Raw genomic sequence first — 27,420 nt, 5'->3', positions numbered from 1 at the left:
TCATTCAGGAGCGCAAAACAGTTAGACAGAAATTACGTTTGCTTAAGTTCGGACATATCGATCCCGAGCAAATACTAAAATAAACTTTTAAACCTGTTACCAAATCTATAACCAAGATGGCTTCGCATGATGATAATCCAATAGCAGAATTCACCAACCAATTTCCATCTGTTAAGAACATTTGGTGTCAGCAGGGAGAGACCGTACATGCTAGGCGCTTAAACTATAAGTTTATCTATATATGAAGGTAGTATCTGTTCCCGAAAGAACAGTTACCGTGGATGACCATGCAGCTTTGCTAGAAATGAAATGATTAAATGGACTCCCTAGCTGCAAACAGGGTTAATGTGTTTGCAGCTAGGGTGTGCATTTAATCATTTCATTTCTAGCAAAGCTGCATGGTCATCCACGGTAACTGTTCCTTCGGTAACATACTACCGTCATATATGGCTTCCCGGCCATTGACCTTCTTGTGCGAACGCACACGCTATGCCCGAACTCGTACGGGACTTGGTAGATTAATCTGCCACGAGTAATGAGTATGATGGGCAAACATCTATTAGGCGCACTACGAATGTAGTGGTGTGGACATGTTGGGAATGTGGATCTCACGGGGAGCGTGCAAGAGAAGTCCCTGCAGACGCACTATCCTCTGTGCCCGCGGTGGCTCAGATGGATAGAGCGTCTGCCATGTAAGCAGGAGATCCCGGGTTCGAGTCCCGGGCAGGGCACACATTTTCAACATGTCCCCAATGAAGTACATTAACGCCTGTTTGCAGCTAGGGTGTCCATTTAATCATCATTTCATATAAGTTTATCCCCTAGCACTATACGCATCGGGGATACAGAGTTTAAAAGAACGCCTGGCTTAATGAACCTAATGTTGCTAAGGCCATAAAAAAATTTGAAATACTGTGCTGATGATCGCAAATTCTATCGTGATATACTTTACTTGACTGATCTGTGTAAAAATCCTTACTGGAGAAAGCCAGAAAAGTCAACCTAAAAACATCGGCGAGGGTGTAGACTTCCAGCATAAAGGAGTGATCAATCAAGCCCCCAGTATATATTTTACGACGAACCGGATGAACTAATAGACTGTTGATGGCTTCGGCTACTGTGGGCAATGCAGCTCATTCGAATGAGGTTGTTTCGATAATCTCTGAACTTCGAGGGAGAGGTATCATCAAATAAGTATGGAGACAGTAGTTCAAGAACTGCACAAGCCAGCACGCAAAACATACCATTGCAGGCATGTTGCGATTAAAGGGCTGGATCACTTGTGGTAAGTTTATCTTGTAGATATGAGTCAATATTCACATGATGATAATGGGTTCAAATACACAGCCGATTTACCACTTGCGTACCACTAAGTGCAAGTGACACGAATTCATTCTCTCAAACAGCTGCAGAGAATGTTCAAATCAAGATTAATAGCATAGTATGGAAAATGCCTCACATCACCATTTCTGATGAGGAGCACTTGAAGCTCTTAAAAGTTCTGAATGCTGGCACCTACCTACCACTAACCTTCCGATCATGAGAGCTTTTTGAATACCCAGTCCTACCTACAGCATCCACACATACTTGGGCTATTAGAACATCAGTGCAGTTGGAAGCACCTCGATCGATCATACTCGCATTTCAAACTCAAACGCATGGTAATCTATCAAAGGACTCAACTGAATCTGACCACTGCAAGTTAACTATTGCCAGAGTCTACTTCAATTCAGAATACTACCGATACGAGAATCTACATCTACAGTGGGACAGCAATGTATACAGTCTGTCATTTGACATGTATGTGAGATTCCGAGCATCTTACTACGGTGTTGAAAATGATGGATGGCTATTCAGTCCACAGAGTTTCAAGAAGCTAGCACCAATAGCCGTGATTGACTGTTAAAAACAGAATGAGATAATTAAATCAGGGCCTGTAGACGTACAGATTGAATTTGAATCTTCAGCAAACTTCCCTGATCAGACTTGGGCGTATGCTCTCATTCTGCGTGATTGTCTTGTTAACTACTGCCTGCTCACGGGTTTAGTGCAATGAGTCGTATAAATAATACACTCTGCTAGCTCTAAGGCAGATCACGATGGTACCTCAAGATGTGAGGATCGTAGATGATGATCAAGGATTTTACCACTATGAGTGCAGGTGATTCATAAAGACCGTTCATTAATAGCATTCACACAAAGTGATGGAGTAATATGAACATTTGCATCAAGACTTGAATCACCCAAGCGATTCAAAGATGTCAAGTGCAATAAGACGTTTAGAAGCACGATGTGATTAACAAGATTGTATCATGGACTTCACTAGGATGAGCCTGGCATCTCTTACAAAGATTTGGTGCAAGTGCTGCGAGTATTTGCAGACAATCATCTACGTTAAAGGCGATGAGAAGAATACCTGGCTGCGTCCAATCTTCAAGTATGCAGCTATTCAGAACCTGGAATACTATGATTGTCCACCTCTCCATCAACTTAGAGGGTGAATGTGTGAAGAAGAAAATAGTGTTGTATCTGCATGTGGAAATGTAAAATTACTTTTAAAATGGCTCACAAATAAATAAATAAATAAATTTTTTCCGTAAGAATTCTTGTTTTCTTTCTGTGACACCTACATGCATAAGAGTTTAGTTTATTGGTGGTACTGTGTGTGAAGCGGATTCCACTGGAGCTGTCTCAACCACTTTACATGCTTCCACCTCACCTACTCGGTGATGGAAGTGACAGGACCTGAAAGACAGTGCTGTTGTCTGTCTGACACCGGCGGACGAAGTCCAGGACTCTTCATTCAGAATACATTTCTGTCTTCAAAGCAGTAAAAACATTATAGGTATTTCTGTGGCTCAATCAACTTTTGTACATATTTATCATTTTTTAAATAAAAATGATCATGATTGAGGGTGAAATAATAATATTCGAGATTTTTTACAAGAAAATAAGTTAGTTTATTACTGAATTCATAATTTTTTTTACAGTGTTTGCGAAATATCGATAGAATCATTCAGTTTTTTTCACATTATATGAGTTTACAGATACATTATTTTTCATGTAAAATATATTTCTCCTCTTTTGCAGATACGTGTTTTACATTATTCATTTAGCATTGTGCTGAGATAACTATGTAATAGATAACAACTAAAGCAGAGGTAGCACAAGCTAATTACACTATCGTTCAAGGTAAATAATAGTATTGCTAGTGAAGTTACACCGGAAACACATTTTTTTAAACTAAAGGCAAACGTATATTTACTTCAAGTTAGTGGCTCTAAAACATTTTCCACTACAAAGACCAAATGAAAAATACATTTCATTCAAGTAAGTTGGTTAAACATGTTTTTTTCCGCTACAACAACCAGGTGAACATATATTTGTCGTTATAAGCTTTTCTTCCAGTAGACTGAACATATATGTAATGAATTTATTTGGTGGAACTCATACTTAAAACTAGTTCTGACTGGATTGCTAGCGGCAGGTGAAATTTACAAACTAAAATCTATAACAACTACACAGATCAAAGCAGACATGAACTGCGCAAAATTATATTTCCTTCTTCTTCTTCATTATAAAAGGTGGAAGTGAAGGTCTAAAATTTTATCTTTTTGCTCATATATACATTAACTAGTAATACTCATCAATAAATATATACAAATGTATATATAAATACTTTTTAATCATTTTATTTTAGTTTTTTGTTTTTAAATTTTTTGTGATTTTATGATTTTCCTTTTCTTTGGTAGAAGAAATAATATTTATATTTACACACAGACACCCTTAACACAGGCTCGCAACATTCACTCACTCAGACATACACGGAAGCACGCAAGCTCATACACACTACAAAACACTCTCATCCAATATTTACACTATGATAAAAGGGTCATACTACTACTCTGCACACTCTCTCTCTCTCTCTCTCTCTCTCTCTCTCTCTCTCTCTCTCTCTCTCTCTCTCACGTAGTGAGTAGTGTGAGTACAGGCGAGTTTCAATGCCGTCATCATAGATGACCCTTTTATCGTCATGAGGCAACAGACCAATTTTAAACTACAGCACAGTGTAGACCTCATGCGCTATCAGTCGAATACTTGTTTGCCGTACCATATGCGGTGGTTGCGGCTCAGGACCATGAATGCCACCATGTAGGCATTGCAAATAGTCTTCGACAGATACGGCTCTCTAGGCCATCTGCCATACCCCCTTAGCCCGTCGCTGAGTGGGACCTTCCAATGTGCGATATGTATACATTTTTGATCGACCCCCTGCGGGTCCGGGGATTAGAATAGGCCCGCGGTATTCCTGCCTGTCGTAAGAGGCGACTAAAAGGAGTCCATCCCCCTCACGGGGGTAGTTCGCGCCTGCGTCCGGAGACGGACGGTTCCACGACCTATCATCGTGGTCCTTTTGGTTTTTTCACTTCTCGTTTCTTCCTTCCTTTTGTTGGTTCCTTTCTTTGCTCTTCTCCACCTCACTGTCTTCCTTACACTTTCCCTTGCCTTCTCCTTGCCTTCTCATTGCCTTTTTCTCCTTGCCTTCTCATTGCCTTTTTCTCCTTGCCTTCTCATTGCCTTCTTCTCCTTGCCTTCTCATTGCCTTCTTCCCCTTGCTTTCTCATTGCCTTCTTCTCCTTGCCTTCTCTGGTCTCCGCCTCGGCGTTTGAGACAGTCTGTCCTCTTTCTCCCTCTCTCTCTTCTTTTTCCTCTTCTTCCTTCCTCCCTGTGCGTGCCTGAAGGCCGACCCACGCGTTCGCACGCGTAGCCGGTGACGGGGTAACGCGTAAGTCCCCGCCCTGGGTAGACATGTAAGGCACGCGCGTACCCCCTGGTAAAGGCCAGGCCCGGGGAGGGGTGATTGCCTGAGCTGATACCTTCTGACCATGCCGATTGGTCCCTCCGTCTGTTTCTCGGGAGGTGTGACCTGAGGTGTAAACATTTACCTAAGGCGGGAGTGCCCTCTGAGAGGGTCCCCACAAGGAAGGAGCGCGCCATCGGAGACGCTGGCAATCATGGGGGATTCCTCCGCAATGGATTCTACTCCATCTCTTTCGACTTCGACCCAAAAACGGAAACGTGACCAGCCAACAGTGACAAAAGTACTACCGCCTGCCCCACAGTTCCTCGTAGTTTCTCGAACTGAGGACGGAAAGGATTTTTCCTCTGTCAACCCTTTCGTTATTCAGAAGGGCGTAGATGCCATAGCCGGATCTGTCAAATCCTGTACCAGGTTGCGTAACGGCACGTTATTACTAGAAACTGAGAATGCCTTTCAGGCACAAAAACTGCTTCGGGCCACCCTCCTGTACACGTTCCCTGTCCGGGTGGAGGCCCACCGAACTTTGAATTCGTCTCGTGGTGTGGTCTATACTGGCTCCCTCGACGGATTGACTGACGAGGAGCTTCAATCATTCCTCGCTGAGCAGGGCGTGACGGCTGTCCATAGGGTCATGAAAAAGGTCAACAATGACCTTGTACCGACCCGGACAATTTTCTTGACCTTCGATAGTGTTAAGCTGCCATCGCGCATCAAGGCGGGCTACGAGGTTATTTCTGTTCGCCCCTATATCCCGACACCTACGCGCTGCTACCAGTGTCAGCGTTTCAATCACACTCGACAGTCTTGTTCCAATGCGGCTAAATGTGTCACCTGTGGCAGGGATGCCCATGAGGGTGACTGTCCACCTCCGTCTCCTCGTTGTGTGAACTGTCAGGGTGACCATGCCGCATCCTCCCGCGACTGTCCTGTCTATAAGGAAGAACGCTGTATCCAGGAAATTCGGGTCAAAGAGAAAGTGTCCACCTCGGCTGCTCGCAAGCTATTGGCTAGTAGGAAGCCCACGCTGCTCCCAGCGGGGAAATACAGTACTGTCCTCGCCTCTCCTCGGACTACCCGGGAGGTAGCAACCCAGACATGCGATCTGACCTTCAGCACCACGGTCGTCCGTTCGGCCAGTGCTAAGATCGCGCGGTCGACGTCTCCTCTTCCTCCCATCACCCCACAGACACGAGCACCTTCCTCAGCTTCTGCTAAGACGAAGACACCGAAGTCAGATGCACGGGCCTTCAAGAAGGAACCATCCCGTGCAGACTTCCTCCGTACCTCGACCTCCCAGCCTTCGGCCGGTACTTCCACTACACGTCCTTCCAAAAAGGCGCATAGGAAGCACAGTTCTCCTTCCCCGCCACGGCGCATTTCTTCTCTTGCGCCACCCAGCGGCTGCCGCACCAGGCCGTCATCCGTTTCGCCTGGCCGCACCGCTGGTCGCCGTACATCTGGCCGTTCACTGGCGGAGGAAGCTCCCCCTCCCGGCCATCCTCCCGAGATGGCCGATGACCCTATAGACCCAATGGACGATGACTGTCCGCCTACTGATAGCGGCGGCAGTGCTCGCTCGAAGCCAGGCCCTAAGCGGCCTTCGAGGTGACCACTTCTCTCATCTTTCCTTTCTTACGATGGCACTTATTCACTGGAATATTCGCAGCATTCGCTCCAACCGAGAGGACTTGAAGTTGCTGCTCCGCTTGCACCGTCCGCTTGTCGTAGCCCTCCAGGAAACGAAGCTACGCCCATGCGATCAAATTGCCTTGGCACACTACACCTCTGTGCGTTTTGACCTACCCCCTGTGGTAGGTATCCCAGCTCATGGAGGGGTTATGTTGCTGGTCCGGGATGATATTTACTACGATCCCATAACGTTGCACACCGGCCTGCAGGCAGTTGCCATCTGCATTACTCTCCCCACTTTTACGTTTTCCTTTTGTACCGTTTACACTCCATCGTCATCTGCCGTTACCAGGGCAGACGTGATGCAACTTATTGCTCAGCTACCTGCACCATTTTTGTTAACTGGAGACTTCAATGCCCACCATCCCCTTTGGGGCTCTCCAGCATCCTGCCCGAGGGGCTCCTTGTTAGCAGACCTTTTCAACCAGCTCGATCTTGTCTGCCTCAATACTGGCGCCCCTACTTTTCTTTCGGACACATCTCACACCTATTCCCATTTAGACCTCTCTATATGTACTCCCCAACTTGCACGCCGGTTTGAGTGGTATGCACTTTCTGATACATATTCGAGCGACCACTTCCCGTGTGTTATCCATCTCCTGCAGCATACCCCCTCTCCGTGCTTCTCTAATTGGACCATCTCCAAGGCAGACTGGGGGCTCTTCTCTTCCAGGGCGACCTTTCAGGATCAAACCTTTACAAGCTGCGATCGTCAGGTCGCACACCTCACGGAAGTCATTCTCGCTGCTGCTGAATATTCCATCCCTCACCCTCCTTCTTCTCCATGTCGCGTACCGGTCCCCTGGTGGACCGCAGCATGTAGAGACGCTTTACGTGCTCGTCGACGTGCTTTACGCACTTTTAAACGCCACCCTACCGTGGCGAATTGTATCAATTATAAACGATTACGTGCTCAGTGTCGTCGTATTATCAAAGAAAGCAAGAAAGCCAGCTGGGCTGCTTTCACAAGCACCTTCAACAGTTTTACTCCTTCTTCTGTTGTCTGGGGTAGCCTGCGCCGGCTATCTGGCACTAAGGTCCACTCACCAGTTTCTGGCTTGAAGGTCGCGAATGACGTCCTTGTGGCCCCTGAGGCTGTCTCCAATGCCTTCGGCCGCTTTTTCGCAGAGGTTTCGAGCTCCGCTCATTACCACCCTGCCTTCCTCCCCCGCAAACAGGCAGAGGAGGCTAGGCCACCTAACTTCCGCTCCTCGAATTGTGAAAGTTATAATGCCCCATTCACCATGCGGGAACTCGAAAACGCACTTGGCCGATCACGGTCCTCTGCTCCAGGGCCAGATTCTATTCATATTCAGATGCTGAAGAACCTTTCTCCTGCGGGTAAAGGTTTTCTTCTTCGTACATACAATCGCATCTGGATTGAGGGACATGTTCCCGCATGCTGGCGCGAGTCTATTGTTGTCCCGATTCCTAAGCCGGGGAAGGACAAGCACTTGCCTTCCAGTTATCAACCTATCTCGCTTACCAGCTGTGTCTGTAAAGTGATGGAGCGAATGGTTAACTCTCGATTGGTTTGGCTGCTCGAGTCTCGACGCCTACTTACCAATGTACAATGTGGATTTCGTAGGCGCCGCTCTGCTGTTGACCATCTGGTTACCTTGTCGACCTTCATTATGAATAACTTCTTGCGGAAGCGCCTGACCGCGGCTGTGTTCTTTGATTTGGAGAAGGCTTACGACACCTGTTGGAAGGCGGGCATCCTCCGCACCATGCATACATGGGGCCTTCGCGGTCGCCTCCCTCTTTTTATTCGTTCCTTTTTAATGGATCGACAGTTCAGGGTACGTGTGGGTTCTGTCCTGTCCGACACCTTTCGCCAGGAGAATGGGGTGCCACAGGGCTCAGTTTTGAGCGTCGCTCTCTTCGCCATCGCGATCAATCCAATAATGGATTGCCTCCCAGCTGATGTATCAGGCTCCCTTTTCGTGGACGATTTTACCATCTATTGCAGCGCGCAGTGTACACGTGTCCTGGAGCGCTGTCTTCAGCGTTCTCTTGACCGTCTTTACTCCTGGAGTGTCGCCAATGGCTTCCGTTTTTCTGCCGAGAAGACGGTCTGTATTAACTTCTGGCGATACAAAGAGTTTCTCCCACCGTCCTTAAGACTCGGTCCCGTTGCTCTCCCAATCGTGGAGACAACCAAATTTTTAGGCCTTACATTTGACAGGAAACTTAGCTGGTCTCCACATGTGTCATATTTGGCCGCCCGTTGTACCCGTTCTTTAAATGTCCTCCGTGTTCTCAGTGGTCTGTCGTGGGGAGCGGATCGAACCGTCCTACTTCGTCTATATCGGTCGATCCTCCGCTCCAAGCTGGATTATGGGAGCTTCGTATACTCCTCTGCACGGCCATCCATCTTACGCCGCCTCAACTCCATACAACATCGGGGTTTACGACTTGCGATCGGAGCATTTTATACCAGTCCCGTAGAGAGTCTTCATGCTGACGCTGGCGAATTGCCACTCACCTACCGGCGCGATATACTGCTTTGTCGGTATGCCTGTCGGCTACTGTCAATGCCCGACCATCCGTCTTATCGTTCCTTTTTTGACGACTCTCTTGACCGTCAATACGGGTTGTATGTCTCTGCCCTGCTACCCCCTGGCGTTCGCTTTCGTCGCCTCCTTCAACACCTTACTTTTTCCCTCCCTGCAACCTTTCGAGTGGGCGAGAGCCGCACGCCACCTTGGCTCCAGGCTCAGGTCCGCGTTCACCTTGACCTCAGCTCGCTCCCAAAAGAGGTCACCCCCGGTTCGGTCTACCACTCCCGTTTTTTGGAACTTCGTTCGAAGTTCATCGACATGACTTTCATTTATACAGATGGCTCAAAGACCAATGACGGGGTCGGGGGTTCCTTTATTGTCGAGGCACAAAGTTTCAAATACCGGCTCCATGGCCATTGTTCGGTCTTCACAGCTGAGCTCTTTGCCCTCTACCAGGCTGTTCTTTACATCTGCCGCCACCGACATTCTGCTTATGTCATCTGCTCAGATTCCCTGAGCGCCATCCAGAGCCTCAGTGATCCGTACCCGGTTCACCCTTTCGTACACCGGATCCAACGCTCTCTTCAGCAGCTGGTGGACGTCGGTTCTCCAGTTAGCTTTATGTGGGTTGCGGGCCATGTCGGTATCCCTGGGAACGAAGCTGCAGATGCCGCGGCCAAGGCTGCGGTCCTCCAGCCTCGAACAGCTTCTTGTTGCGTCCCTTCGTCCGATTTTAGTATGGTGATTTGTCGGCGCATCTTATCTCTGTGGCATGCCGATTGGGCTGCACTTACCGACAACAAGCTTCGGGCCTTAAAACCTCTTCCCGTGGCTTGGACGTCCTCCTCACGCCCTTCTCGGCGGGAGGAGGTCGTTTTAGCCCGGTTAAGAATTGGACACTGCCGGTTCAGCCATCGCCATCTGCTGACGGCTGCGCCGGCGCCGTTCTGCCCATGTGGGCACTTGCTGACGGTTAGACACATTTTAATGTCCTGTCCAGATCTTAACACACTGCGCCTCGATCTTAACCTGCCAAATACTTTCGATGCCATTTTAGCGGATGACCCACGAGCAGCTGCTCGTGTTCTTCGTTTTATCAATTTGACACACCTCGCTAAGGACATTTGATGATGCTGTTTTTTAATCCTATGCCTGTCAGTCTGTCTTTTATCGTGTTTTCCCTTTTAGTTGTTGTGGTCAACTTGTGCCTCGCGGTGCATTCTTAGAGTAGTCAGGGCGCTAATGACCATTGAAGTTGTGCGCCCTAAAACCACAAAAAAAAAAAAAAAAAAAAAAAAAAATTTTTGATCGAACACCTACAAACTCCGCAATCGGCAATCCATTCGACTTGTCGTCCATGAGACCAATAGCCTTCTTATTTTGTGCACCAAACTATAAGGATTATTGGCCGCATAAGAAGATGTGTCGAATTCATTGCCATGGTTCCTAATTACTTCATATGAATTGCAGTTCTTCACCCAATGGATGAAGCTATCTGTATCCATATAAAGTAATTTAGGATCTGCGAAATGAGCTTTCGCGAACTCATAATGAAAGCCGTACATGTGGGGTTTGGATAGGTCTAGTATGCACATTCCCACAAAGATAGGTTCAGTAAACTCTGCTGCAGTTTTAGCCATCTCCACAGCAACACAGTTGTTATTGAAAATGGTGACCCATTTAAAATTTGGTCTGGCAATGCATTTTCTTATGCCACAACGCCCATCACATTGCAATCTAATAAAAATTTCATGTCGTTCCCTCAAATTCTCCATACTTTTACCGAAAATTGAATTATTCATTAACTTATAAAAATCTTTCTCAAAGTCACATGACATGGAAGTTCTCTGTCTCGTATTCAAAACAATATACTCCTTCAACCCGGGGGACTGCTTGAAGGAGATGGCCTGGGTGATTTTAACCAGCTCCATACCCAAGCTGAGGCATTACTGAAGGTTACAATAATGAATAATGTACCTCTGCTTGTCCCCAAGCACTGTCATCAGTTTCGGTGTGGAGCCTCCTCGCGGAACTAGTTGCTCTGGACACAGCAGGAAATCGGTATGCGTGTCACACAAACTAATAGAGTACGTGAATTCTGCCTCCACAACATACCCTACATCAGTATCGGCGGTCATGACCCCTCTGATTTTTCCACCTAAACCCTTGCATTCATCTTTGGACAGCCACATAAACTCGCCAATCGGCAGTGATTGCTGCATGGCATGCCTGTATAAATTATTGACGTTGAGGTACATTATGTAACTTGAATCAAGGGATGAGTTGAACCTGTCACCCATCTGCAAGTTATTTGCTTTCGCGTGTCTATGTATACATTGACAAAGACCCCCACAGATCCCTCGCTCAGAGAAAAGAAGCATGTCGGAATCAGTCAGTAATTCGATACTGCACTTCGTTTGTTTTAGCATCGTGTCCCAAGACAATCCAGGTACCGTGTAATAAAAGGTGGGGGTCCAGAGAATACATAGACTCCAGAATTTCTGGAAAACGTCTGCAAGCAAGCACACATCTGTGCCCATGTAAAGCCGTGCGTACCCTCTTAAATTAGAAATATGGAACTCCTGCCAGACATTCACGGCATGCTCATACTCAACATTCGTTTAGGCGTCGTTGTGCAGTTGCTGGAGAATGCAGTTGTGTTGGGTAGCCTGGTTTCGTTGAGTTTGGCCATACTATCTACATACTCATATGGGAAAACCACTTTCCTAGTGACGAGTTGAAACTTTTCCTCATCAGGGAATGCAGCTCGAGTGATATGCATATCCACTAGAGGTAGAGTCTCAACAAGTTTCTGCAGTGATGCCTGCATAAAACGTAGTGTATCGAGGAAGCGCAGCATAATTCTTTGCGTCATTTCTTTGGAGAATGAAATATACTTTTCGACTTTCTCAGGCAGGACACTCACCTGATCTTTCCCCAAACCGAAATCGGACAAGTGCTCAACTAGAAAGTGAGCGTCATACCCACTTAAAATATGGAAGAAAACCAGTATGCATCTAGGTAACTGGTACTTCAAATTGCAAGTGTTATGAGCCGCGCCGCGGAATTTCCCCGTAAGATGTTAATGATCCCTATGAGGAGTTTCTGCTTTCCTGTCTAGTGGCAGCCCACAAATATGACAATCAGTGGCGTTATTATACAAATCTTCATTCTCCTTCGATTTTGTCATGGGAACGTTGCCGCTGTACAGCGAACCAACTTCTCGTGAAAATTTGTCAAGCTCAGAGATCAAGCAAATTGAAGGATTATCCTCGACATAAGATTTGTATCGGTTAAGGTTGGAGTCCTATGACGATACAATTTGGTACGCTGCTGCATATGGTACGTGGTACATGTGTGAGGTTGTAGGACCGCCTTCACAGCGTGTCACAGGAGCGAGGAGGCATTAAAAGTCGGCGTACACTACAAAGGGCCACCGCTCCTGGTGGTGAGCATTTTTTAAATTTATGAATTTGTTTTCCTAGGTGGGCATAATAACACGTACAGCATCTTTGGACGTACAGTCTACTAGATGCACAGCTAATAACTGTTCAGAGGAGAAATAATTGAGGCACCTTAAACAAATATGTTTTACACTATGATCAGTTGATGGTTGGGAGGAGAGGAGTCGGGACATGTCCTTGATCCAAACATAGTGATAATTATCACCTTCAGAAAAGAGAAGCATATTTACATTCAGCTCACGCTCACCGGCAAATTTTTGTAAATGGAGGGGGCCAACTATGATATGCTTGTCTTGTTCATCTGACTTGCTTTTGTTCTTCTTCTTCAGGCCATAAACGAGTACGAATATTCTAGTATTCTGCGCCTCAAATTTAGGTATGCCCTCAATTTTGACGGGTAAGTCTATACCATGAAAGTTATAATATGAATGAATATTACCACCTACATTGTATGTACTCGGACATTCAGAATGATCTCTTCTATCGTACTTTCTCTCGCAAGCCAGGATTGACCATGCAAAACAAGTGTGATCTTTTCTATTTTCGACATTAATGCACGCCATTTTGTTAGCTATATCTTTAGGGAGCTTGATGTAGCTAGACCCTCCATTTAACGGATCGTGGACATGTATATGGATGTCGAGGTAAAGAATTCTGCTGAGTGCCTTAGCTGAGCCATTGACTTCCATCTTGGAAAACTGGCTCAATTAGATACTCAAGGTTGATTTACGAAACCTCTCGGCGATTGATGTGCTCCGCATTATCACGCCAATATCCTCCCAAAAATAATGGATGCTGGTCTCTCTATTACCAGACTCGACTTTGGGAGGATGCGATAACTCAATGCATAGAAATGAACTGCATTTAATGGCGGGATAACATGGATTGTCGACTACCTTGAGGAGTTGCGTTTCCAGGACAGGGAGGCACATGTTTAGGAATCCAACAGGATCCCGGTACCCCCCTGCCGGGTTTTGGATCCTAGTGATCGAAATTCGCTCCTCAAAGGCGTCCACAATCGCCGAGTACTCCAACTGAGGTATGGTGTCACGGACCTGATCTACTTGACTAAAGGGGCGGGTGAGAGAACTGCCACTAGCCACAGGATCACTAATACTACTGCTATAACTAGGCGAGCCATGCGGTACCTCGCACGCTGAAGATGACGCACACGGTGGCTGCTATGAGGGACCAGCTGGCGTGACCTTGGTGGAGGCTGTGGCGGCTGGCGCACGTGGTGGCCGGGGAGAGCCAGAGTGCAAACAACCAGGCTGCGTGACCTTTGCAGCTGCAGCTTCGCGTGCGGTGAGCAGGGGTATATTCACCAGCGGGGCATGTCTCCGCAGGCACTGCTGACCGGATGGTTTACCTGCCATGACAGGCATGCGCACAACAGCGTGCTGAGAGTCGACCACTGTAGAGATAATGTAAATAAATGCACTCTACACCACTGTAAATTCTAACAATCACAGACATGGATGTAAGGAGAGTGAGTAATTCATCTGGGCAGTCTATGGCACCATCGAAAAAATCATCAAAGCCATCATCCAATAGGTGTTTATAGTCACCTAGAACAAATAAGATATTTTATAAAAGGAGTAAGACCTAAGTATATTAATGTTATTAGATATAGGTAATTCTTTAAAAAACATACAAGTTGGGTGTTGTTCTAATTGTCGCTGGGTGGCTTAGATCTGTCTATCGACAGCCATAAGGTCGTCAACGGCGTTTCCTTTAACAGAATCAGATATTATTTTAGTTATTTAGAAAAGGATAGCTACAGTGAAAAATGATTTATTTTTCGGTATACTCACGTGAGTGATGATGTTCTAGGGCAGATGGACTTGGGGGCTGAATCCAATTATGTAGGCGGCTACGTGGGGCAGCCCCCAGCTCTGCTTCCAACTCGAGCTTAATTTGCCTTAAGTGATCAGGAAACAAAGAAGAAAATAATAAAAGATACGAAATAAGAAAACAAATTTTTAAATCGTTAATATAAATGAGGAGGAGGTTAAAATTATACTCACAAGGCATTTCCGGCTGTGACAGGAGCCTGTTGCGTCCCTGTGTGCTCCTCGCATTCAAGGATCAAGTCCGCAAGGTCCACTGTAATAACAAGACATATACAATTAATAAGTGTAATATATATATATATATATATATATATATATAAAAGATATACAGGAAAATGGATAATGAAAAATAGAAATTGTGTATTTAATCGGTAAGGGAGTATCGTGGACTTGAGGTTTCTTGGGTGTTGAGGGCATGCTGCTGGAGCTAACTCTCTTCATATTCACTAATAACAACGAAAAAGCAAGGTAAAACAACGATGCGGCAGGCAACGGGCGAGTGAGAAAAATGACTCATTATATAAGTGTGATGACATAGTGTCACGTGATCTTAGGATGAACCAATGCCTGTTAAGATTTTTCTGGGAGTGGTAACTGAGTTGACTAGCACCCCTAGTAGCTGAAAGCTGAACTAGTCAGATGCTTCCAGGACTTGTTGGAGAGCTGTGCATTATAGACAAATAATTGATGCTATTTAGAATAGAGACTTGAGGTTACTGAATTCAGTATTTGAGGTCATAATGTGTGTGTATGTATATTAAGAGGTAATGTGTTTGGATGAATGATTTATTATTAAAAAGTGTGTTACATAAAAGTAATTTGAGGTTGATGGTATTAAGACTGGCGTTAGTAAGCGCTGAAGGAAATGATTTAGAAAGTCAGGAGATGAATATTGCTAGCTATTTTTTTTCTTGGTAAAGAGAGAATTTTATATGAATAAAAGGAAGGTTAAGTATTTGTAGAGGAATATAGAACTTGGGTGGTTTCTTATTATCTGTAGACAGGGATTTGAGCTGAGAACTTTGCGTTAGATCAAATTGACGAGAGTGATGGTTCACGTATACAGGCGTGTTTTTCGGGACGATTTTGGGTTAGGCGGTGAGCTCATGTGGATTGAATAATGAGAGTCGCATGATCAATTAACTAAGCGAGGGGTCTCACGGTGAACAAACATGCTGTTGTACAATCATGGAAGTTTCCAGTCTCAAGGAAACAATTTTAGCGCAAAAGTGTTCCAGGGCATTTGTGGTCGCACAAAAACACGTGATGGATGGCGAACTGTTGTGTGACGTCTGCATTGTCAGGTGCGAAAGTGTCCAGGAAAGTAACTTTTGCGACAAAAGTGTGGCAGGGCGTTCTTTGCTTGCTGCGTGCTGAACCGAACGGCCGACCATTGTGTGATGTGGGGGAAGATTCCACTTCCAGGCAAACAATTCTGATGTCAATCATGTGGAGGCGACGAATACATGTGGTGAACAGCCAATGGACCGTTGTGATGTCAGCATCGACAAGTTCCAGAGTGTCCAGCGAAAACATGTTTACGACGTGGGAGTGACTTCTGGTCCAGCGGCTAGTGCGGGCCAGCCCCAGCGGACTGACTGCTGTAGGACGCGCCACCAGTCCTGCCCACGAGCAGCCACCTCACGTGACAGCCATTGGCAGTGGTCTATGCATTGGCCGGTGGGGCCACGGGGTGGTGACGATTTGAACTAATTCAGTTGGAGTGCGGACGTCGTGGCGACCTCACTGGGTGTTGCTGCGATCTCGAAGAAGTGTACTGATTGTGTTGGAGAACAAGTGATCACCTTACTGCTTGAAATAGAGACTTCAGTCCCTTTCCCCTGCAAAATCAAAGGGTGTGCCTTAGGTTACTATAAGTGCACTTTATTATTTGACGAGATTTTGATAGGTTAGCAGTGAAAAAAGATAAGTGACTGCGAAAGTTCGTACGATGTGGACTATTTCGTACATGTGATTGGTTATGGTGTTGGAATTTGAACTTGTGATAGATTTTTGTTATGGATGTAACGCAAATGGCTTTCTCGCCACGAAAATCGGACATCTTGAATAAATAATAATAAATGATAATAAATACTGAAAAATAGAAGTACAGTTTTCGATACATTATCGTGTTGGAATTTGAACTTGGCGCAATTTTCTAGTGGAGGTGGACCAATAATAATAATAAATAATACATAATAATAAATGATGAATGATAATGAATAATAATGAGTAATAATAAAGACAAGTATGGTTTTGTAGCCATTATTTTGTTGGACTTTGAATTTTCGTGCAAATTTTTTCCAACCAAAATTCAAATTTCATTTGTATGGGGGTTAGGCTAGTGGAGGTAGTACAATTGGCTTATTTTCCAGCCAAAATCCGGCATCTTGAATGACATCATGCACTTTTGCCAACTCTACACGCCGCCATCTTGGATGACGTCATCGCCGCCATCTTGGATACGTCTGGCAACAATTGAGTGTGGGGCGACTTGAAGGTTGTCCACTGGAAGAATGCTGTGTAGCTGAGACAGGTTTGATTCAGTCAGTGCTAAGTGCTCAGGTCTTCCGCGCTATGGCATGAAGCGTGAATCGATTGAATGTTACTGCCAGTGATCACATGAATTTAAACAAGCGGGAAAGGGCTGTCAAGTATATTAGAGTACAAAGAGCAGAAGCATCAAAATCTGAGAGGCAGTGGTTAGTCCTGTGTGAACAGATAAGGAAAACAGATTGTTGCTGCCAAGTCTGCAACGGTTAGCGTAACTACTTTTGCATGATATCGTTATTGTATTTCGATGATACTATATGTATTTATATGAAGATGGTGTCTGTTCTCTAAGACATGTCCGAGAGATCAGACATCATCTTCATATCTCTATAGTTATGGCTCACCTGCCATTTGATCAACTTCTCTGCGGATGCACACACATTGCCCGAACTCTTATGGGAATCGGTAAATCCGCGAGTAATGAGTGCAATGGGCAGGGGCACTACGAATACAGTGGGGAACAATAAGTTGGAAATGTGGGTCTCACGGGAGGCGTGCCAGGGATAAGTCCCTGCAGTCGCACTATCTTCTGTGTCCTCGGTGGCTCAGATGGATAGAACGTCTGCCATGTAAGCAGGAGATCCCAGGTTAGAGTCCCGGTTGGGGCACACATTTTCAGCTGTCCCCGTTGACGTATATCACGCCTGGCTGCAGCTAAGTGTATTCATTTCATTGTATTGACTTAATTGTAATATATATATATATATATATATATATATATATATATATATATATATATATATATATATATTACTTTCAAGACCGTTGTAGATTTGAATTTTAATATTTCTGAATTACAGATATCTCAAGAGCCTTACAATCTGAGAAGTTGTCTTTCTTTCTCTGGCATGCATCATGTAGAAAAGACTACAAGTAATAGAATATCGATTTTGTAACTGATCTGTATCACAGATTTTACTCACTATCTTATGACGAACATAATTAGCTCACCTGGAATAAATCGTTGTAGGTGAGCCTGTGAGAAGACGATCGGGGCAAACAGAACAAACGTCTAGAAGACAAGTTACATTTCATTACAAAGTGGACGACAAAAATTTGTTTAAAGACTTTTTGTAATGTGTTCGTTATAAGACGATGACGAGTAGAAATGGCTACTAAAGACAGAGGAGGGTCACACACAAATAGACCTCATGCAATTAGTAATGATAGAGGCTGTGTAATATTAGCCCATATAAAGAGCTTCTCGACATCTAAAAGTCATTAAAGTCGGAATGCGTCGCTGAAGGACCACTTAAGCCCTGACTTACCTGTTCAGAATGTAGAGACTTCATCAACCAAAACCCTCACATAGGTCAGTGTGACACTGTATAAAAGAATATTTGACCATAACTTCAACTTTAGGTTTGGCCTACCAAGGTCAGATACATGCTGACAGCGTGACTTGCACTATATTACAGTTAAAATTGCTGCAAGTGAGAAAGAGCAGTTACAGATATAGCGGGAGAGTAAACTGCACCAATGTAGATTTGAACAAGCCTATAAAAAACTGGAAATCGCCGCTACAAGTGTGTACAGGGTCACTTCCTGTGTTGATATACGAGTACTATACTGCCCTTCTCTTACGCTCTCCAGTATGTACTACCAAAGTCAATATGCGTGTTAAAATATTGATGTTCACAACATGAATACAAGGCACACCTCTACGTATTTATGGAAGGAATCAATCGCCAAACAGGGCTCTAATAGAAATTGCATCATGAATATGAAATATCTCATGGCAAATTTTCAGGAACTAACCCATGGTGATGAAAGGAAGGTAATAATTTTGTGAGGCCATTGGATTGGTCAGAACAACAGTTAGCGCATTCTTTCTTTACACATGTGTTTCATTCATAACGGGTATTTTGCAGAACTACAAAAGAAATTTATGTTCTCTGCCAATAGCTTCTTACCATTTCATCGAGACTTTGAGCGTCACATAAAGTTATTTAAACCTATGGTTCCTGAAGACTGGAAATATGTCATTGCCAAATCTCAGATGAACAAACTGTTCTCTGTGATGAAAATGAGCCAAATAGACTACAAAGTGAACGATGGCTGGATTTAAAAAAATCCAAAATGAAAATAAGGGTTTTTGTGGCTTAAAATGTCGCAACATCACCCTGTTTCAATCTACGCAAGGTTAGCACACAGTATTCTGCGACCGTGAAATTCTCGTCTAGTCTTGCCACAAACTTACGAGTTACTTGACCATGATCAGCTACAGGTCTTGTCTTTCTGTCAGAAAGAGAAATGGATCTGACAAATATGATCATTTTCATGGACAAACAAGAATATCGTCACTTCTACCGAAAACTGTCCTCCGAATGAACCTGCTACGTGTTCACTTTCATGTGCGGAAACTAGATCAGAGACATATTTTGTTAATGGCCAACAGCAAGTCTAATGTAATTAGTGGTGTTAAGCCTTACTCCGTCGGTGGACAAATGAGAATACCACCACATTCAGCAGAATGTTCTGTCTGTTGTGTGCACCCCCCCCCCCCCCTTCCTAGCTTGAGCCACATAAACACGGAACATTCACGCTTCCCGTAAAATCACGAAATACGACGCACCACGTTCTTCCAGACGTTCATTCAGCTCATGACAGACACGATTTTTATTTTACAAATTTCTTTACGTGTGCTATTTAATAGTAAAATGACTTTCAAATTTTTGCGACTGTCTTTGGATGCCACAACAGGGAGAGAGAGAGAGAGAGAGAGAGAGAGAGAGAGAGAGAGAGAGAGGTAGCTTTACACATGAATTGTGAATAACTGTAATAACTGTATTTGGTATTAAATAGTGAAGAAATAACATTTATAATAATAAACTCCCAGTCAGAGAACATTTATGCATAAAGCGTATCAGCTTTCTTTACTTACTGACAAATGTATAACAACTTTCCAAATCAGAAAGGTAATACCTTTTTATAGAAAACAGAAAAGACTGTACGCCCAAAGGGCTGTCGTAAGTTTCCTTCCAGATAGTTTTAAAACCTTGCCCAAATATATTCATTTAAAAGAAAGAGTAACATCACATACGGACTCTCAACTAGACAAGCAATAATCTATATCAGACACTTCTCTTACAAATAGTTCCCAGCTCACGGCATCTGCCAAGTGCTTACATGAACGTCCTGCGGAGCGGCCAACACCGGTCACGCCTGGTTGCGCCGTTCGGACTTGATTTATCGCCCGAACGGGGCCGCGAAGTATAGTAGGTGCGTCCGACTTCACTTCCCCGGTGCTCTTCCCCCCTCAATTGGTTAATTCAGAGGCCTGTTATTTGGTGCAACTGGGTCTTAACGGAACGTTCAGTTCAGTCAGATTCAAGAACAAGCGGGAACCGGAAGGTGTAGCCCAGACCTACCACTTAGGCAACGATGTAGAAGAAATTGTGAACAATTATATTCCAACAAATCGCATGTTCTGACGCAGCAACAACATGCTACAATCAAATGTGTCAAACAGTGCTATGCTCATAAAACCAAAATCAAGCACTTAAAACAACTTTAAATAAAAAGCATAGCGGCAGTATCGCAAGAGTTAAAACAAATTGGGACTGTTAAATTTAGCTTATGAGTAACGAACTCAGGGTTGAGATGCTTTAAGTAACCGACTGAGCTGACTTCCACACGTGATGCCTCAGGAGAAGAAAAAAGAAACAAAAAAAAAACACGAAATGATATTTTATCCTTACGATAATCGACCCTTTGGTGGATGCCGACATTCATACCACTGCACATGTGTCTCACGGAGTTAGCGTACCTTAATACATCATCAGTTCAAAATCCATCAGATTGTCTGCAACAAGCTATACATTCAGTTTTAAAACATTACACACAATAAGATCCACAGCTGGGATTGTAAGGCAGAATGCCGAAGCTACTAGACACCAAGCAACAAGGTTTCCATCAAAATGGTGCAACAAATTGCGTAAGGTTCGACCACACATGTATAACTGACAGATTTTCGTAACTCAGCACTCGCTAATAGTTGGTTTCGGCTGAAGTGCACTTGAAATAGGGAGGCGGTAAGTTCATAGCCAGTGAAAAAACATGAATGGAACGACGTGACCTTATCAGTCCACCGAAATAATCAGAGAAGTAGGTCGCCACTACAGTCTCCCCATAAAATGTAATCGTTAAAACGGCTTCCAACTGATTGATTGCGCAGATGATCTCAAGACACAGCCGTTACAACTGTCGTTTGTACAGTCCCTTTTCAAAAACACTTCACCGTCCGGGTTGGACAACCGCACTCTGCTCTCCGCACTAAAACTCACTTGCGCTCACCCTCGATTCGCTCACCGCCGCGCCACCTGGCGAACGACTCACCTGCGCCGAAAGGTTAGCATCTGTGAAGAAATATCGATAGCCGCAAATACCTTTTTGTTGTTTTCCAAATATTTCACTGAACCTTATCCTCACTGTTTGAATGGAAAATGTAACTTCAGTGCACTGTTACGCCTTGCACTACTTCACGGACAGATTGCTGCATTCTCCGAAAGACAACTGAATTCTCACTTCCAAAAGCAACATAAAATAAGGAAAAGCCACGAAGAGATTTATTTCAGAATCATGTAGTGTAGTACTTCATATTCTGACAACTGAACAAACAGAGCATAGCTATCCGTGGCGAAGATAAGAAAAACTTGTAGAGCTTAAGTGAGCTTCCTGAGATGAAATAAGGAACGGTTTTCACTTGCTATTTTCATATAACTTTAATAGGGGCGTTTATCTAACAGGACACAGTTTTAATACGCATTCTTATTTCATTTCATATACAAATAGTGAGATTCAATTTTGGTTAATTGGTATTGCATCCATTAAAACAATTTACATAGTTAATGTTCATGCTCAAAAGTAGGGAAGCTAAGGCTATTCTCCATCGGAATAAAAAGGCGACACATTGTTAGCGAGAGTTTTTGTAACACACAGTTTCCAATTATCGAGGTCTTCAAAAGTTACAATATCAAAACTTTTTGCAGTGTCATTCCTTCCCAAGTTACTGTGATCTTATTGTTGGGCGTGTGGCACTTGTCAGAGGGCGGCTGATGCGAGACACGTGACTGTACTTAGCGGCACCAAGGAGAGTCAGGAGAGTGGACAGTGAGTGAGGGAAGATGCTGGAAAAAGATCAAGGAAAGCAGTTCTGCAAGAAGCAAAGTCAGAAGCCATTGTCGTGTCAGCATACGTATCGAGAACGGACGGATACGGTCAGCAAGGGGAGCACTGGTGTGTTCTCAACAACCTATTGGAGCAGGTGCTGTCTTCGTTGGTCCCACACATGGTATTGCAGGAAGGCGAGGGACAACTGCAGCAGACTGGAATGAGCGCAATCAGGGCGCTTTTGAGTAAATGTCAGTGCCTTGGTGTTCTTGTGTCCAAGTTCAATTAGTGTTAAGTGCAATGTTGCATTAAATGAATTTTGCTTAGCTCGCTTCGGCTGCAAGTTGTGTGGGTTGAATTACGGCCTATTGTGGTTATAGTATGCCGGGCTGTGCCAAGTGTATACTGTGAATTGCACGCAGGACAGTGTACAGCTTATAGCGTCATAAATTAAGCTGGTTCGTATCAGAATGCGCAGTATGCGTGATCCTGCAAATGTCAAATGTGATTTAAAATCTTGTTTCAACTAAGGATCTGTCCTGTACTCTGTCGTTTTAATGTAGATTCAGTAGGCATCTTCTTATTGAAACTCTGGTTAATTCATGTGGACGGTGAATTGCTGCACTGCTTTACATGAATGAATTCCTTATCCAGGATGAGACACGTGAGATGTAACACCCGTGTTAGAGCGTCGAAAGGCACATATAAGGATTTTAGTGGTGGTATCAAATGGCTCTCAGCACTATGAGACTTAGCTGCTGAGGTCATCAGTCCCCTAGAACTTAGAGCTACTTAAATCTAACTAACCTAAGGACAACACACACTTCCATACCCGAGGCAGGATGCGAACCTGCGACCGTACAGTCGCGCGGTTCCAGACTGTAGCGCATAGAACCGCTCGGCCACACCGGCCGGCTTAGCGGTGGTATCAACTGAGATACTGAAGTAAGTTCTTTCTTAGTGGAACTGTATTTCTTATACCTGCATGCGAAAGCGCTTGAGAAGACATTTACAGTGTATAGCTTTTGTTAATGTTGACGTTGTAACTTTTCATTAAAATATTTGAGAAATGTCACAGAATGTGTGAGCACAGTCACTGGATACGGCATATGCGTTTCAAGCAGACACCTCGGACAAGGCTACATAATAGTTGTATACGGCAAGGTAGGCCTGTGTTACTGAAATAAGGTTTCATTTACCCCTTGAACCAGGTTATGACCTAGATAATGATTCACTTGCCAATGTTGTATATGGAAATACGACGTGCGCTAGAATCAAGCGTATCACAAACGGTTTATTAAAGCTACTTCACATTTGTTTATACTCCCAGATTTACGCGAGCTGAAACAGAGAAATCAACTGTTCATTCTTCAAACATAAAGAGGTCCTATACGTTGCTAAAAGCAGCTACTGTATTAAATACCTAAATGTTAGGAGGAAAACTTGACCTATCTTTTCCTGTACGTGGTTGTGTGCTTCTTAGAGATAAATATATGATGTCGGATAACGTCTCTACCTACATCGCCCTAAGTTATTTCAAATGGGATACATTCGTTGAACGAAACATTTTATGAAAAATACTTTAGTGGCCCCCTGTACACCTCTAAATCAATATTCTTCTTAACGAAATGTTGTTTTATGCTGAACATACGCGCGTAATGACAGTGCGTGTGAGATCTTATGGGACTTAACTGCTAAGGTCATCAGTCCCTAAGCTTACACACTACTTAACCTAAATTATCCTAAGGACAAACACATACACCCGTGCCCGAGGGAGGACTCGAACCTCCGCCAGGATCAGCCGCTCAGTCCATGACTGCAGTGCCCCAGACCGCTCGGCTAAACCCGCGCGGCCTAATGACAGCGTTACGTGCACTAACGCTGTAGACTTATTCTAAATTGCGGTGCAATTTCGTGCACAATTAAATGAAATAAACAATTTACTAACCAGATAACACAAATTTTGTCTTCCTAAAACCTAGCTTCATCTTTTATTCAAGCATTTGTAAAAACTGTTGACCGTGGGCTGAAAGGCATATTGGCAATCACCGCTCGAAAGAGCGATGAACAGATGTAATTACAGTGGATGATATAGTAGAGCATAAAATGGCGATTCGCTACACACATCTTGTAGCGTAGTTGGGGCTTCATCTAGTGGTACCTCTTCTAGAAATACCAGCGGAATGTTCATTAGAAAGTGTACGTACGAATGTCCGTCTAGAACGCCTGAGATGAAGGAAGGTACCACAATTTCATTCCGTATGAAACCACACCATATGTTTACGCTCCATGGACGTTGATGTTGTACCCGACAAAGCTCAAATGGTTCAAATGGCTCTAATCACTATGGGACTTAACATCTGAGGTCACCAGTCCCCTAAACTTAGAAACTACTTAGAGGTAACCAACCTAAGGACAACACACACATACATGCCCGAGGCAGGACTCGAACCTGCGACCTTAGCAGCAGCTCGGTTCCGGACTGAAGCGCCTAGAACCGCTCGTCCACAGCGGACGGCCCCTGACGAAGCCAGAGAACATTTTCGCCTACCCAGTAGTGCATGTAATGTGAATTTATATTAGCGTGATTAGAAAACGATGCTTCATCGGTAAAGAGCGCACATTAAAAAAACTTAGGGGTCTCTCAGTTGCTGAAGGGAAAACCTACAAAATTCTGTACGACGTCTGAAATCACGGTCGTTGATTGTTTCAGTTAGCGACAGACGATAGTGATGGAGGTTCTGTCAATGCAGGATGCGAGTGACACTCCTCTGATTCCCCATTCCTTGTCAATATGCGAGAAGTTGTAGGTGTTCCTCCCCCTATTATTCTTTCTCGTGCGCGTGACTTGCAAGGGCAGTAGGGAATACTTACGCTACAGCAAGTGGGAGTGGGAAAATGGGCGTAAGAGCACTACAACGGTATAAGCGCTGCTTTTGGGCAATAGCTGGTCGAAATGAATTGTATTTGCTTCATTCCTCGACTGATTATAAAAATTATACTTCTTCATAGTAAACTATCCTTCCCGAAAAGTGTAATTCATATCACCTTGAATCACGGGACTAATTCAGACTCTGTAAGTTTGTTTTTCCCATGGCTGTTATGGCACTGTCTGGAGTTGCGCCTTAAATGATAGCCGGTTCCACGATAAGACTCACTACAGGCTGTTTCGCATTAGGTTGCGCAACATCACATTCCATCAGTTCTCATCACCCTGTTACACCAATATGATTCTACATTCATTCTTTATGCGTGGGTACCTAGCTGAACGTGTTGCACGGTTTGTAGTTCCCGTGGCATTGACCTTTTATCTTGATGGTGCGAGTCTTTGTTACAACTGTATCACGCCATTTTTCATTCGGTGTTTATGGTGCAAGCCTATGGTTTTGAACGTTTCTTGAATGTAGATCACGTCTATTTTGTAAAGTGTAACACATTCATCCCATAGAGCGTCGATCTCTGCATCTCCCGACACTCATTTACTGTCACCCTCCTGATGGACATGGTGAGTCAATAGCAGCTAATATGTTTCTGTCATAACTGCTAACACAAAATTTTCAAATGAGCCTTTCTACAGACTGAACCTGCGACCTCGCGCTCTAGGAGATCCTTGTAAGTTTTCTGTTACAGATAAATGAATACGTTTTGTTATAAGTTAGTACTATTATAACTAGTGGATGCTGAACGACATATATTGTGAAGTGTTATGTAGTTACTTCTGTTGCCTGAGTGCGATCAAATGAAAATGTTTTCTATTACTTAATGTTACTGCCTCTAGAAGACATTTGGTGTTACTTGAGCACTGTTGAGGTTTATTCAGGCATCAGAGATGTCTATTCCATAATACTGTTTCCTGTCTTACAAATCAGTCTTTGCATGATAAATAAACTGGCAATAAAAGCACTGAGGCTCACATCTGCAAAGTCACTAAACCCACTCCACCCAAATACAATGCGACACTTTGTTTACGTTCTTAAAAGAAGGGCCATTTTGTAGGAACCTGTAAATCCTTCATTTACCATTCAATCATATGTGTTGTAGTATCCTGCCAACTCGTCTAATATAGGGTGCACAGAAAGTTGTTTTCCCGGATCGGTAGACAACAATTCAAGCAAATCTTCAAATCTTACTAATGGAATTTATTACAGTAAGTTTAATTGACAATACTTAACTTTGCGTATTCACAAAAGAGTGTCGCAAGCGACTGGTGACATGCAAATAAACAGTGTCCTTAGATATAAACAATTTCAATGCAAGCAAAACAATTCAGTTCATAAGTCAGTGCTGGAGCGTTTGTAAGATGACTGGTCTTCTATGAGCGCGGCTACGCGGCGCGGCACTTATATTTTCCCCGTATAGATGCCGTTCCCGTCTTTGTATCGTCTTAGTCAACGCACGATTGGCTAACGTTGTCTCATAGCCCTCTCTGCTGTAACGTTCTAAGCCGACGCACCGGCGCTTGCGCTTGATGTCACGCCGGAACATTCCTCCTCCGCCCCCCCCCCCCCGCCCAAAGTGACAGAGTGTCGCCATGTAGGGAGCGCGACAACGGCGGGGGAGGCTTGCCAAACTACATATTGTACCACTCCCTGCAACTGTGAATAACTGATCAGGTTGGGAGTAGGGTCGCAATTATGTTCATGGAGGTCCTTTCCTTTCCGTTACTCAGATCCTTGCTCAATGGGGGAAAGACTTCGCGACTCAACTTTCTTCGAATAAGAAAGACACGATACAATGACTTTCTTACTGCTGACTCCGCTTTCTACGTAGCTCAGAATTATCTTTCTCTAACAACGTTGGTATAAAAAAATAAGAAATAAGATATCAACAACTTGCTGAAGCCGTCAATCGGCGAATAACACGTTCCGACACAGCCGTATCATGTCGTAATATTCCATGTTAATATAGAACGCGTAAAAATGTTCATTTTCATCTTTTTTGTTATTCGGAGTAGTTACTTTTCAAAGTAATAAAGGAAAAGAGTAAAATTATTCGAGACTTGAAAGACACAAACATTTGAGGAAAAAAATACTTAATTGTGTATATGTTGGTTTCCTTTACATAAGAATTTACATTTACGTTGACAAAACGTAATCTTAAGTCTAACAAACGGAAAATGTACATACATAATTCGAAATATCACTCTCAGCAAAATACTCCCGAGACAGTGCGAGTAAATACTGCTTGACGTCGCGAAAGAGTGAACCGAATGAATATTTATTCATACAATGCAAACCTCCAAAGTCGGTGTTGTTGTCCTTGGTAATCTTATGTTACGAGCATTAGGCCGAGGACCAAGGCACAGAAACATGCATTGTACTACGCCCTAACGCCCATAAAAAAAGAATGACCACCACGCGGCTGCTACGGTCGCAAGTTCGAACCCTGCCTCAGGCATGGATGTGTGCGATGTCCTTAGGATA

At 44.1% G+C, this 27,420-nt stretch overlaps 1 protein-coding gene and 1 non-coding gene across 2 annotated transcripts in view; one reads left to right on the top strand and one right to left on the bottom strand.

Moving 5' to 3' along the window:
* Positions 1-27,420, bottom strand: part of LOC124620184 (vicilin-like seed storage protein At2g18540) — a 163,553-nt gene that overhangs the window by 81,084 nt on the left and 55,049 nt on the right. The window lies entirely within an intron of this gene.
* Trnat-ugu lies at positions 657-731 on the top strand. Its single transcript has one exon. It is a non-coding gene; the product is annotated as a tRNA-Thr (tRNA).

This window comes from Schistocerca americana, chromosome 6 (assembly GCF_021461395.2).
Source record: "Schistocerca americana isolate TAMUIC-IGC-003095 chromosome 6, iqSchAmer2.1, whole genome shotgun sequence".
Lineage (NCBI taxonomy): Eukaryota > Metazoa > Arthropoda > Insecta > Orthoptera > Acrididae > Schistocerca > Schistocerca americana.
The sequence above is the reverse complement of the archived record's forward strand: the minus strand, read 5'-3'. Positions and strand labels throughout refer to the sequence as shown.